The 12,500-nt window shown below is 44.1% G+C and overlaps 3 non-coding genes and 1 pseudogene across 3 annotated transcripts; all 4 read left to right on the top strand.

Annotated features, from left to right (window-relative positions):
* The first annotated feature begins 11,643 nt into the window (after positions 1-11,643).
* On the top strand, positions 11,644-11,762 carry LOC125794029 (5S ribosomal RNA). The gene has a single exon (XR_007433547.1). It is a non-coding gene; the product is annotated as a 5S ribosomal RNA (ribosomal RNA).
* Positions 11,763-11,872: 110 nt separating this feature from the next.
* Positions 11,873-11,991, top strand: LOC125794018 (5S ribosomal RNA). Its single transcript, XR_007433536.1, has one exon. It is a non-coding gene; the product is annotated as a 5S ribosomal RNA (ribosomal RNA).
* Positions 11,992-12,101: 110 nt separating this feature from the next.
* On the top strand, positions 12,102-12,220 carry LOC125793533 (5S ribosomal RNA; annotated as a pseudogene).
* Positions 12,221-12,330: 110 nt separating this feature from the next.
* LOC125793263 (5S ribosomal RNA) lies at positions 12,331-12,449 on the top strand. Its single transcript, XR_007432847.1, has one exon. It is a non-coding gene; the product is annotated as a 5S ribosomal RNA (ribosomal RNA).
* Positions 12,450-12,500: the final 51 nt, after the last annotated feature.

Below are 12,500 nucleotides of genomic sequence, written 5' to 3'. Positions count from 1 at the left end.
TAGCTGAACTAAAAAAGAAATGGTCTGATGTTAAGTCGGGCGTTAAGAAACGCTCTTCTGCCCATCGAGAAAGTGTTGCGAGGACGGGGAGCGGACCGGGGGTGGAGGAGCTCACACTATTTGAGCAAAGGGTGGTGGCTGTTGTGGGCGACGTGGCCCTCTCTGGCGTGGTGTCAGCAGGTGAGGGAGACACTGATGTTACCCTGGATACCGGTGAAGGTAAGAGTTCAAGTTCTTTGAGCACTTTTCCAAGTACACTATTTGCCTTTTTTTATTTTATTCCTTTTTTAATAGCTGCCCGTAAGTAGGCTACGTTGGTTGATTATGGCAATTTACCCCCTACTATTTATAAGAAAGACAGACATAGCTTGTTTTGGTTAATGAGATGTATTTAATTCTTTTATGTATTTCTACAGCATCCACACAGTCCACGTCAGCTGAGCCCGTATGTCCCCCGATTGCTGTCCCCAGTGTGTCTGGTGTTTCTGCACCCTCCACGTCCAGTGCTGAATCTCAGCCGACCGGTCGGGTCCTGACTCGTGCTGTACTGCAGTCACAGGAGGAGATTGTGAGGGGCATCGGAGAAATTAATACACACCTTAAAAATATCAGTGATGCGCTCACTAGCATCAGCCACTCAATAAAAGAATTGGTTTGCTAAGTGCGGACCACGCCTAAAGAAGTAGAGAAAGAAGGAAAAAGGGGAGGGAACTCAGGGAAATTTGGGCTGGAGTTCTGAACTGCGTGCTTGAAGAAGCGTGCAGTTATATCCCCCCCTTTTTTATTTAATGAGAAGTGGAAGAGTAGAAAAAGGGGGTTGTTGGGGAGGAGGTGGGTTGCGAACTTTCGTCACGAGAGATAGTTAGTTAGGGGAGGTATTTATAGGACGGTTGATTGATACGGGGTGGAGTTAGAACGTAGAGTTCGGGCGTGGTCCTTCTCCCAAACTTTTGTTATTACATAACATCATTTTGCTAAGTGCGGACCACGCCTAAAGAAGTAGAGAAAGAAGGAAAAAGGGGAGGGAACTCAGGGAAATTTGGGCTGGAGTTCTGAACTGCGTGCTTGAAGAAGCGTGCAGTTATATCCCCAAAATTGGAGCTTGTGTGGAAGCTAGTTTGGAATGAGTCTCAAACCGTCTGGTTGAGAACGGATGTATAGGTTATAAGCTTGGGAAGACCACCGGCCGGGGAGCTTGATCATGTGCTCGGAGATTCCTTGTCTGGAGGCGTTGGATGCTGCACGATGTAAACTGAGTGGGCGGAGAATTGATCTGGTGAGTAACTACTGGGAGAAAGGATGCGACGGAGATGTGTTGGAACCAGTGCTTTGAGATTATACTACTAGATTCCGTTGTGAACAGAGGATCTAAAAGGTGATGCTTGTTGAAAGAGGTGGAGATTAAGTGGTGGACGAGTGGTTCGTACGGGCTGAGGGGTGAGTCGAGTTTGAATAGATAGAGGATCGTGGTTTGTCAATTTGGTCCGTTTGCTTCATTCTTGAAGGTAAGGGTATCTGCGTCAAGGATGATGAGATCTGAAATTAGGGGCTGAGAAGGAGTTGTGGGAGATTTTAAGGGAAGTAAATTCTGAGCATCTGAGGAATCTAAGTAGAAGGACGGCTGAAAGGATGGTTTGTTGAGCTCGGAAGATCAGTTCGTTTACACGGGGGTTAGGTGAAGTGTAGTTTGTGAAAATGAAGGTACCGAGGTTGGGTTGCATTTGCATGCGGAGCCAAGGATCTGAATTTCTGTAACTGAAAACGAAAAAGAATAGAATTAAATTCTATCAGCGATAGAATTAAATGGACCTGAGGTGTGAACAGCTTTAGTGGTGAACTGATGCCTAATGGAGTGCCAAGTGAGACGACGGATAAAAGGCAAGATTTCTAGCGATTTGGAGCAACTTTTTTTTTTTTTTTTGATGTGGACTGCGGCGAGATTGATCAGAGTGGAGTAGAATAGATTTTGACCATTCATGTCCCCAAAGGAGGGCAGCGACGAGGACCGCATATAAGTCCAGAGAGCGCAGAAGAATTGCGCGGCGGAGCAGATGAAGTTCTCCGGCCAAGCAGAAGCGACCAGAGGAAGGAGCGGCATCTATGAAGAGCTTAATATCAAAAGAGCTGGAAGCTGCGTTGGCGTAGAAGAAAAACCCGTTTGATTGCAGAGGAGGCACAGCCAGAAATGGAGCTCTGACGTGCAGTATCAGTTGAGCATAACAAATGGTGGAGGGCTCGGACGAAAAAGCCAAGCGGAGGAGGCGGGAAATGAAAGAACGACCCTGGGTTCGATTTTGGGTTGTGAATAAAGTGGCCGAGGGGGGAAAGACGGTGCTAGGTACGGGCGGGGAGACTTGAAAGGAGGCGGAGTCCAGAAAGATCCCAAGAAACTCGAGAGATGTGGAGGGACCAACGGAGTCCTCCGACGGCGGGGCAGGGAGGCGAGTGAAAGCGCTGGTCATGGCTTCAAGACCCATCGAGAGGGGCGAGGAAGGAGGACCGATGACGAAGTTACCCAGGAGGTGGAGCACGAACTGGGGCCCGTGTTAAGCAAATCCAGCAGAGCGCCTTAGCAAAGGAGTCGAAGCTTGGGGTTACTTTGCACCCGAAAGCAAGGTGAACTGAAAAACAGACTCTGAAAAGGCGCCAGGAGTCAGGATGGAGAGGGAGGATTTTGAAAGCCGAAACCATGTCAGCCTTAGACAGCCAGGCCCATCGCGGGATGGGGAGCTTCGTCCCGCAAACACACGTCAATGAAGTTCCAGATCCGGGGCGTCTTGGAATGTAGCAGGGTTCCAGTGTTGGAGATGAACCGCAGCGCGAGCTGAGAGGGGGCGGCGCTGTAGATGGAGAATGAAGATCATGAAGCTCCAGCAAGGAGCTGAGCGGGTGCTGCAGCCCGGTGAGAAACGGCGAGAGAGGAGGCGGGGAGAGAATTGACGGAGTAAAGGAAGAAGAAAGGCTGGCTGGAAGGGACGGGTTGGAGAATAGGGTTGCCAACTGCTCAGTAAGGAAAGTAGCCATTGGCTGCAATTTGTGATTAAAACCCCTTAAATGTTAGAAATGTTACGAATGAACTCCGTCTGTTGCTTTTATAAATAGGCAGAGACTTCTGAAAATAACTCCATTTTAACGTAAATTACATGATTTTTTTTTTTTTTTTTTTTTTGACAGGCAGCGGCGGCTGTAGGTATGCGCAGTTCGTTGCAGCGTGTTTGAAGAGCGGTGTGAGTGTGTGGTCTGACTGAGACTGCGCTGTGAGTGTCGTGGGCGGGGCTCGCGGCAGCACCTGCTGCTCGCTGAGGAGAAACTGAAGAGCATGTGTGTTCATTTAAACTCTCAATAACAAACAAAAACTACATTGGCAAGTTGGCAACACTGTTGGAGAACAGCAGGAGGAACGCAGAAATGGAGAAGGAGGATGACTGAGAGAGGGGGTTTGAATGACTGAGGGGAAGAGGGAAACGAGAGAGACGAGAGAAACGAGGCGCTGAGGCGAAGTTGGAGCCGCGCCAGGGGTGCGAGAGCTGCAGCAGCGGCGAGGGGGTTTGGACGACTGAGGGAGGGGGTTTGGGCGACTGAGGGAGGGGGAGTTGGACGACAGAGGGAGGGGGAGTTGGACGACAGAGGGAGGGGGAGTTGGACGACAGAGGGAGGGGGAGTTGGACGACAGAGGGAGGGGGAGTTGGACGACAGAGGGAGGGGGAGTTGGACGACTGAGGGGAAGAGGGACGAGAGAAACGAGGCGCTGAGGCGAAGTTGGTGCCGCGCCAGGGGCGCGAGAGCTGCAGCGGCGGCGAGTTGAGCGGGTGACGTCATCAGGCCGCGACGCCGGTGCGGCTCATGTGCGCTGTTCAGAGGTTCAGTGAAAAGTTCCGCTTTTGGAGCAGAACGGGGGAAAGGGACGCCGCGGCCCTTCAAAAACCCGCTGCAGCTTAACAGGAGGAAGAATAAGCAGTAGCCGGAGTAAAACCAGGAGTAGCCGGAGTAGAACCAGGAGTAGCCGGAATGGAGATTTACGGAATTCAGACGACGAGCCCGGCGAGGTGGAGTAGGGGTAGGGGGAGAAGAGCGGCGGGAGTGCCGAGATCCGGGGGTGCACTGGTGAGGACGACCGACCCGGGAGGAAGAATAAGCAGTAGCCGGAGTAGAACCAGGAGTAGCCGGAATGGAGATTACGGAATTCAGACGACGAGCCCGGCGAGGTGGAGCAGGAGTGGAGACAGGCTGGCTAGGAGGGAAGAGGTCCTCGTCGGAGGCGGTGAGTTAAAGGTCCATGACGGAGAACAAGCTAATGCTAGCAGGCGGGTGCGGCAGATTCGACTGGTGCGAACTTTCGTCACGAGAGATAGTTAGTTAGGGGAGGTATTTATAGGACGGTTGATTGATACGGGGTGGAGTTAGAACGTAGAGTTCGGGCGTGGTCCTTCTCCCAAACTTTTGTTATTACATAACATCATTTAAAAAATAAATGCTGTCTCTTACCTTTTTATATTGTAGCTATGATTTGTTGCCTTGATTGTATGGCACCTGGGTTAGGCTGCGCATTAATTGGTCCTGGCTCTGGGTCCGCTGGTTGCTCCACCACCTCCAACAATGGCACGGCATACCTGTGCGCAACATTGTGCAGGACCCCACATGCCCTCACAATGCGACACACCTTCTCTGGCCGATACAGAAGCATTCCCCCGGTCCTGTCCAGGCAGCGCCACCGGCTTTTCAGCTGCCCAATCGCCCTTTCCACGATTGACCGGGTGCGTGAATGGAGATAATTATATCCCATCAGTCTGCGGATTGCAAAGGGGGGTCATCAGCCACGTCTTGAGCGCGTAGCCGCTGTCTCCTAAGTAATTTAACAATTACCCATGTTTTAAATTAACTATTCTAAGCTGGGGGGGTGTCACGTGACCGCGACAAAGATGGCAGCTTAGAGAGGGAGCTCCGTAGAACCGTGCACAATTTCAACGAAAAAACTCCAGACAAACGTCGCTATTTGTTCGAGTCTGAGCATGTCAAACCCCTCTGCGACCAAGCAGTGTGATATTTTTACACGAGCACGCAAAAACACGCCAAAACCGACTTCAACGAGTCCTCCAGCTAATAAGGCTGCTAGCATTAGCAACGACAACATGGCTAACATAGCCGAAGTTTTAAACGAGCTGAAAGCGCTTCGTGCGGACTTCGGGACGAAGCTGGATAATATGACCAGTCACTTGACCGATATGACAGCCTCGCTGACATCACTGGAGAGCAAGGTAACAGAAATGAGAGGAGATGTTTCTGCTAACACAGCCCGCATTGATGAAGCAGAACGCCGTGTCAGCGATGTGGAAGATGTACTGGAAAACACTAACGCTACATTGAACTCGGCAATTAAGCGAATCGCCTTTCTCGAATCCAAAGCAGACGACCTGGAAAATCGGGGTAGGAGAAAGAATCTCCGTGTGCTTGGGGTGAGAGAGGGAGCTGAAGGTAAACAGCCATTGTTCGACTTCATGAACAACATGCTACCGCGATGGCTGGGGTTGAGTTCTGAAACAGCTTTCACCTTGGAGCGTGTGCACCGCACACTCGCATCTGCAAAACCCAACCAAAACAGAGCGATTTTGGTTCGCTTTCTAAAGTTCCAGGAGAAGGAGTTCGTTTACAGAGAAGCACGGCGCAAGGACATTACTCACGAAGGGGCAAAGATCACGGTGGTGCAGGATCTCTCAGCGGAGACAGTTCGAGTTCGCCGAAGCTTTAGCGCTATTACTAAGCAATTTGTTGACATCAAGGCCTTCCGCGGATTTCAACACAGTCCCTGCAAACTCAGAGTCCTGCATAATGGCAAGATACACCTCTTCTCAACACCGCAAGAAGCGGAGGAATTCTATGGGAAGATTTCCCAGCCCAAGTGAATACTATAGAAACGTTTGAACGTTTAAAAACTGAACACTGCATCTCTCTGAACAAACCTTACAGGCCTGAGGTGATTTTTATTTTTTTTTTCTCTTCCCTTATATAAATGGTTGAGTTTGGTATGACTTAATAAGTTGTATAGTTCGCGAATGAGATATGTTCAAAAAAGGAGTATCTTATAAAACAAAGTGCACGGTTTAGGAGAACAAATTGTTTATTTGAAGGTATGGGTCGGGTTTTGTTGACTAGTTGCTCCCCAAGTGTTGTGGATCAACGTCCCCTGTATTTTTTTCGACCTGAGGGAGGGAGGGAGGAGAGTGGGTTGGATACACGTCAGTGGGGGGGGGGGAGAAGGGGTGGGGGAGAGGGGGGTTGTTCGTTCAGTGTGTCAGTGTGTGTTCAGGCATGTGCACCGGTTTTTTTTTTTTTTTTTTTTTTTTATTGCTTTAATTGCTTCAAAATTTATGTTCTGACAACTGATAACAAACTATGGATGTAACAGAACAAAGTAAATTTAGAATTGAAATTACCAGCTGGAATGTTAGAGGGATAAGAAAGTTTGCCAAACTTAAACAAGTAATGAATAGGATAAAATATCTTAACTCTAGAATAGTTTTCTTACAAGAAACTCACTTAACCGACTTAGACATGTATCGTTTGAACAAAAAGTGGCCAGGACAAGTTTATTGTGCCTCATATAAAACGCATACCAGGGGGGTCGCTATACTCATACACAACTCAATATCATTTCAGGTCAAAAAAACCATACAGGACCCATATGGAAGATATATTATTGTACAAGGCGAAATACAGAATCAAAAACTAAATCTTATAAATGTTTATGGCCCCAACGAGGACAACCCATCCTTTTTCAAAAATCTATTTCTTACAGTATCTGCTTTAGAAGGGTTAAATATTATAGGGGGGGATTTCAACTGCACCTTAAATCCATTGTTAGACAGATCCACCCACACTGACATGGCCCATGTACAAACTAGGAAAATGCTTACTAATCATATGAAGGATCTAAGATTAATCGATATATGGAGGACACAGAACCCTAATGACAGAGAATATTCTTGCTACTCAAGTACATATAAAACGCATTCCCGTATCGATTATTTTTTAATTTCAATGGAACTACAGAAAAAAGTAAAAAAATGTTGGTATAATAGTATAGTAATCAGTGACCACGCAGCCGTATCAATGGAAATTCAATTAGGAAGACTGGAACGTTGTTCAAGATGGAGACTACAAACATACTTATTACAAGATCCAGTCTTTGTTAAATTTATAGAAAATTGCATTAATACATATTTTGACATGAACAGAGATGAAACTACAGCTAGCATAAGATGGGAAGCGTTTAAGGCCTACATAAGGGGAGAAATGATTAGTTATAAAAAGTCAACAACAAAGCAAAATAATTTGGAGCTGCAAACATTGGAACACAAAATTAGAGAACTTGAAAAGGAAATCTATGAGGATGAGGACACAGGAACATTACAGAATCTATTAGTTTTGAGAGCGGAATATGATAAATTGACATCTGATAAGGTAGCTAAAAGTTTAATGTGGACTAAACAAACCTATTATGACCAAGGGGAAAAACCAGGTAAACTACTAGCATGGAGGGTTAAAAAAATACAAGCTGAGAGAACAATCTTAAGCACAAAGCTGGCATCTGGCAACTTAACGACGGACCCGCAGGAGATTAATGATAACTTTAGAGACTTTTATAAACTATTATACGAGTCAGAACATACAGGAAATAGGGAGGACCAGACAAAATTTCTTAACCAGTTACAATTTCAGAAGATAACAGAGGATGAAATGATAAAATTAGATAGCTCATTAACAGTAAAGGATCTCTCTAATGCTATAGGTGATATGAAAAGCGGTAAAGCACCAGGACCAGATGGCTTACCAATAGAGTTTTACAAGACATTTGGTAAAAAGCTTGTAAAACCACTTCTGGATATGTTTGAAGAATCGCTGGATAAAGGAATGCTTCCAGACTCACTCAGATTAGCTTTAATAACCCTAATATTAAAACCAAATAAGCCCCCGGATGAATGTGCCTCTTACAGACCAGTTAGTTTAATGGGATGTGATACAAAAATATTATGTAAAGCCCTTTCAAGGAGATTGGATGAATATCTGCCTAACCTGGTTAGGGACGATCAACAAGGTTTCATACAGAAAAGACAAGGATACCACAACATTAGAAGGGTCCTAAATATACTTTATGAGAAACACAATGCTTCAGATACAGCAATACTATCAGTAGATGCTAGCCAAGCATTTGATAGAATAGAATGGAACTACTTGTTTGATGTGCTTCCTAGATTTGGTCTAGGTAACAACTTCCTTAAATGGATTAAATTGCTATATACAAACCCAATGGTTGTAGTATTAACTAATAATACCATTTCAAAACCCTTTAGTCTAAAGAGGTCTACTAGACAGGGCTGCCCACTATCACCGCTATTATTTACATTAGCAATTGAACCCTTGGCTATAGCTGTACGAATGCACACAGAAATACAGGGTATTACAATTGGTGTCACAGAACACTGCATTTCTTTATTCGCCGATGATATAATTTTCTTCTTGTCAAAATTAAAAATAAGTATCCCCAATCTGATAACATTAATAGAGAAATTTGGAAGATTTTCTGGATATAAAATTAATAATTCTAAATCAGTGCTAATGTTCCTCAACAAAAAAGAAAGATATAATCCCATGATAAATACCCCATTTGCTACAACTATAGAGGGTTTCAGATATTTGGGGGTGAAGATAACTCCAGAAATAAGTGAAATAATCCCATCCAATTATAACCCCCTGCTAGAGAAAGTTACTGACACATTAAATCGCTGGTCTGTTTTACCCATATCTATGATTGGCCGAATAAACCTGATAAAAATGAGTATATTACCTAAATTTTTATTCTATTTCCAGACACTTCCACTGCCGTTACCAAGGTCCTTTTTCGATACACTCAATAAAATAATAAGCCATTTCATTTGGAATAACAGGAAAGCCAGACTTCGCCTTAAGCTGTTATATTTGCCTTATGAGAGGGGAGGCCTTCAATTACCCAACTTCGAATGGTATTATATGGCTGCCCAACTAAGTGCGGCATCGTGTTATTTCAGCGAGATAACACCCCCTGCCTGGATGGATATAGAACAGCAGTCCATTCCTGATCTGCCATTGTGTTCATATTTATACTCGAGTAATATCAAGACATTGAAAAGATGCACAAAAAATCCCTTTCTTAAAAATACAGCTTTAATCTGGCATGCCACACATGAACACATGGGAGATGAACCTACATTATCTCAATTCACTCCTATTTGGGGTAATGAACAGTTTACACCCGGTAGAAAAGACGGAGGTTTTAGGCTATGGAAAATAAAAGGAATTAAAAGAATAATGGATCTTTATGAGGAGGGAACTTTACTATCCTTTAACCAGTTGTGTCAAAGATATGACATTCCTAAGAAACATTTTTTTAAATATCTACAGTTGAAAAGCTACATGTCCTCAAAATATAAACAAATAATGTGCTTACCGCCTTTATCAGAACTTGAGAAAGTAACACTTCAAAATTTAGAAGGGAAGGGACATGTATCTAAATATTATACCATTTTAGTTGCACATAGCAAAGAATCAGTATTGGACAAATTGAATGCATGGAGAACAGACACTAGAGATAACATTGACGAAATAGATTGGAGAGAGGCCTGTTTAAAAGCACAAAAACTGACTATAAATACAAGGTTTCAATTACTTCAATACAAATGGTTAATGAGAATGTATATAACACCTGTTAAACTCCACCACATGTCTGCTAACATCCCAGATATCTGTACTAAGTGTATGACTGAAAAAGGAGACCTTCTTCATTGCTTATGGGCATGTACAAAAATTTATAGCTTTTGGAGGGATGTTATAAACTGTTTGTCAGAGATGTTCAATGCTATAGTCCCTTTAAATGCCAAATTGTGCCTGTTAGGGATATATCCGGAGAACTTTTTGCGAAAAGTGAAACAATACCCAGTCCTGGACTTCGGGCTTCTCCAAGCCAGGAGGACGATTGCATTATGCTGGAGGAGCATGGAAGGTCCTACATTGAAACTGTGGATAAGAGAACTCTCAAATTCTATTGGACTAGAAAGATTAACATATATTGTAAGGGGCAAACGAAAAGAGTTTATCAATCTCTGGGAACCATATATGATGATGATGACAAATGTCGATACAAATTGTAAGTAATAACAATTTGTGAACTATTCATTTATCTACTTTTTCTGTATTAAGGTTTTTTTTTTTTTTTTTTTTTTTGTTTATTGTATCGTTAATTATTTAGTTATTTTATTTTATTTATGTATTTTAATTCTTTATAAACATTGAGGGACGGTGCTTTGTGCCTGATGGGGGGGAAAAAAAACTAAACTACAATAAAGATACTTTGATAAAAAAAACTATTCTAAGCTGAAAATATGTAATACTTCTATTTAAATGCTTTACATTTGTTGCTTACCAAGAAGCCACCCATCACGCACTCTGCCAGCTTGTAATCTTATCCCAACCATGCTGTTTGTTAGGATGTACGAATCATGTGTTGATCCAGGCCACCGTGCCACTACATTAGTAAGGCACATTTTTGCATCACAGATAATTTGCACGTTTATGGAATGAAAGTGCTTTCTATTCACATAAGAAAATTCTTCCTCAGATGGTGCCTTTATAGCAATGTGTGTGCAGTCGATCGCTCCGATTACGTTAGGAAAACCGGCTATCGCTGCAAATTGCGCTTTGATGTTTGCCTGGTCAACCGCATCATATGGGAACCTTATATACCTAGCTGACATGCAGATGATCCCATCCAAAACAGCTGGCATGGCACGGCTCAAAGATGACTGGGACATCCCCGACCGGTCTGCCAGTTCTCTTTGGAACGAGCCAGTTGCCAGGAAGCCAAGCGTTGTCAGTATCTGTAAAGGAACTGGCAATGCACGACTCCTCGCCGTTTCTCTCTCCAAAACGGGACCCAACTCAGCACAGAGTTCCAAGAGGATAGCTCTTGGAAATCTGAAACGGCTCATAAGCCAGTCATCATCATGGGCCAAAAAATCATAATGGTCACGGAAAATGCGCTCTCGACGAATTCGGCCATTAGTAATATCTTCCAATAATGCCAACGCTGCCATCTCCAACAACTCCAACGCAACATTTCATGCATGTTTATATAATCTAGGCTAAGCAGAAACACGTTGAATGATTATTTCAGTAAGCCAATGAAATTGTCTGGTTAATTACGGTTTAATTGTCTGATTAATTCACTTTATTTGACCCAATAATGACTTATTACAATCTGTGCGTAAAGGAAATCTTAGTTGTAATTTCAATGCATCGCCTCTAAGTGTCGCCAAATGACAAAAACACAATACATACGTACAAAAAAAAGGCGTACGCTCGAAACAAAACTTCCGTGGGGGAACGCACTTTCTCACGTTCAAGTCAAATTTAGTACATCTGACCGTGAGCGTGAAATATGGCGTACGCAATGTTTTTGTGCGTACGCACCTTTAGTACATGAGGCCCCAGGTGCTGTAAGCTTTTCCCCTCTTGCTTCTGTGACCATGGTCTTGTTATACATTACTAGTGTGTAATCTAAAACCCAAACATAGATGAAGTCGCATAAGTAGTCTTGATGAGAGTTTTGCAATCGCTTACGGTCACACTACCCTGAGAACGCCCGATCTCGTCTGATCTCGGAAGCTAAGCAGGGTTTGGCCTGGTTAGTACTTGGATGGGAGACCACCTGGGAATACCAGGTGCTGTAAGCTTTTCCCCTCTTGCTTCTGTGACCATGGTCTTGTTATACATTACTAGTGTATTATCTGAAACCCAACATAGATGAAGTCACATAAGTAGTCTTGATGAGAGGTCAGCAATCGCTTACGGTCACACTACCCTGAGAACGCCCGATCTCGTCTGATCTCGGAAGCTAAGCAGGGTTTGGCCTGGTTAGTACTTGGATGGGAGACCACCTGGGAATACCAGGTGCTGTAAGCTTTTCCCCTGTTGCTTCTATGACCATGGTCTTGTTATACATTACTAGTGTATTATCTGAAACCCAACATAGATGAAGTCGCATAAGTAGTCTTAATGACAGTTCTGAAATCGGTTACGGTCACACTACCCTTAGAACGCCCGATCTCGTCTGATCTCGGAAGCTAAGCAGGGTTTGGTCTGGTTAGTACTTGGATGAGAGACCACCTGGGAATACCAGGTGCAGTAAGCTTTTCCCCTCTTCCTTCTATGGCCATGGTCTTGATATACATTAATAGCGTGTAATCTAAAACCCAACATAGATAACGTCGCATAAGTAGTCTTGATGAGAGTTTTGCAATCGCTTACGGTCACACTACCCTGAGAACGCCCGATCTCGTCTGATCTCGGAAACTAAGCAGGGTTTGGCCTGGTTAGTACTTGGATGGGAGACCACCTGGGAATACCAGGTGCTGTAAGCTTTTCCCCTCTTGCTTCCATTACCATGGTCTTGTTATACATTACTAGTTTGT

This window comes from Astyanax mexicanus, unplaced genomic scaffold (genome assembly GCF_023375975.1).
Source record: "Astyanax mexicanus isolate ESR-SI-001 unplaced genomic scaffold, AstMex3_surface scaffold_37, whole genome shotgun sequence".
Lineage (NCBI taxonomy): Eukaryota > Metazoa > Chordata > Actinopteri > Characiformes > Acestrorhamphidae > Astyanax > Astyanax mexicanus.
The sequence above is the reverse complement of the archived record's forward strand: the minus strand, read 5'-3'. Positions and strand labels throughout refer to the sequence as shown.